Source organism: Penaeus monodon, chromosome 41, assembly GCF_015228065.2.
Source record: "Penaeus monodon isolate SGIC_2016 chromosome 41, NSTDA_Pmon_1, whole genome shotgun sequence".
Classification (NCBI taxonomy): domain Eukaryota; kingdom Metazoa; phylum Arthropoda; class Malacostraca; order Decapoda; family Penaeidae; genus Penaeus; species Penaeus monodon.
In genome coordinates, this window is record NC_051426.1 from 16,156,184 (window position 1) to 16,158,118 (window position 1,935).

Consider the following 1,935-nt stretch of genomic DNA (forward strand, 5'->3'; position numbering starts at 1 on the left):
CCCCCTCCACGGCCTCCTCCTCTCGTCAATCAGTCAGGCCAAAGACCATAAAAATCTCCACTGTCATGGAGCCCAGGGACATCCCTAGCGATATCCCTCTAAGCACCCCTGATGCCCCACCTCCTACACCAGACCTTGTAGAGCCCAGTGGAACCTTCACTGATGACAAGGGGCTGGAGCGCCTCATGGATGGGACTGCAACAGACCCCAAACATTACGGCATCCGGTTCTTTTCAGAAAATCCTGACAAGTACCAGTACTCTGACCGCTATGAAATTGGCTCTGAGATTAAAAATAGAAGAATAAAGTGGTTGGTAACGAAAAGAGAGCATACCATCATGGTCACAATCAAGAGGCTACACAAACACCTCAAGGAGGGCAACATGCGCGTCACAAACGACATGATTGAACAATGCCCAGACATAAACAAATTAAATAACGGCTACTTCCTTGATTAAACAACACAAATACACATGACACACCATACACTCCACTCACGCCTCACCATCATACAACACAACGTACTCCACTGGACAACACGGAAAACTGAACTGTGCAACACATACAGAAGACACGACCCACACATCATACTCATTAACAGCCATGGGCTCAATAACACCAACCCACTAAATGTCTACATGTACACCATCTACTTTTCTAACAAATCACAAGAAAGAATCGATGGCGTAGCAATTGCGATCAGAAAGACATCTCCCACAAAATCATCAATAACTTTCATTCAGACCTACTGGCAGTCGAAATAAACACACCGCATGGACCCATTCTACTAGCATCATTATACATTCCACCGAGAAGAACTTACATACCAAAACCTGACACATTGCAGCTCCTGAGGCATAACAAACCAATATACATCATGGGAAACTTTAACACAAACCACGCACTCTTTGGCTATAACCACACACAAACACCGTTGGCAGAGGCCTCGCCTCACTCATACAACAAGGCAGATTCACACACCTCGGTCCACACACACCAACCTATATAACACATAACACAGCAACAACACCTGACATAGTTTTGGCAAACCACAGAGCACAACTGCACCACCATATCACAACAGACGACGTCACATCCAGCGACCACCTCCCGGTTATTTTAACACTGTCGACAAACCCTATCATGATCCCAACACAACCCCGAGAATCCTTCAAACATGCAAACTGGGAGGGCTTCAGACAAGCACTTGAAGACACACAAGTAACTGATCTCGAGGGGCAACCTACACACACAATAAACACCCACCTTGAACAGTGGTACGCAGACATACAGACGGCCCGACAGGCCAACATCCCCAAAACAACATACAAGACTATCCCTCACTACAGAGAAACACATCGTCTGAAGTTGCTTAAAATACAATACAGGCACTTACATGAACTCGCACTTACACGGGGCTGGGACACACAACTACGCACACGATATAGAGAATCCAAACACAAATTACACACGAAATTAAAGTAATGAACAAACACCACTGGGAATCACTCACGCAAAGACTATGTCAAAACACTAAAGATTACAAGAAATTTTGGAGTTCCTTCAAAATGCTCATGGGGTCGAACAAGCAGACAATCACATACATTTACAACACACATAGACAGAAGGTTGACCCGGTGGAGGAGATGGAGCCTCCACAGGGAATTCTGGCAAAAGAATTTCCAAATCTCCCCCACCGAGAATGCCCGATTCGACCATACCACAGAGACCGAGGTTACAAACTACATACAACATAATTCTCCCAGAGAACATCATCACACTAAACACTCTCACAGAGGACAGTCCCCTCTCCATACCAACCACTCTAGAGGAAATAACAAACACAATCTAACGCACCAAAAACACAACACCAGGAGCAAGCAACATACAAAACAATAATTGACATTCCTCCGAATGATCCCGATAAGTTTTAAA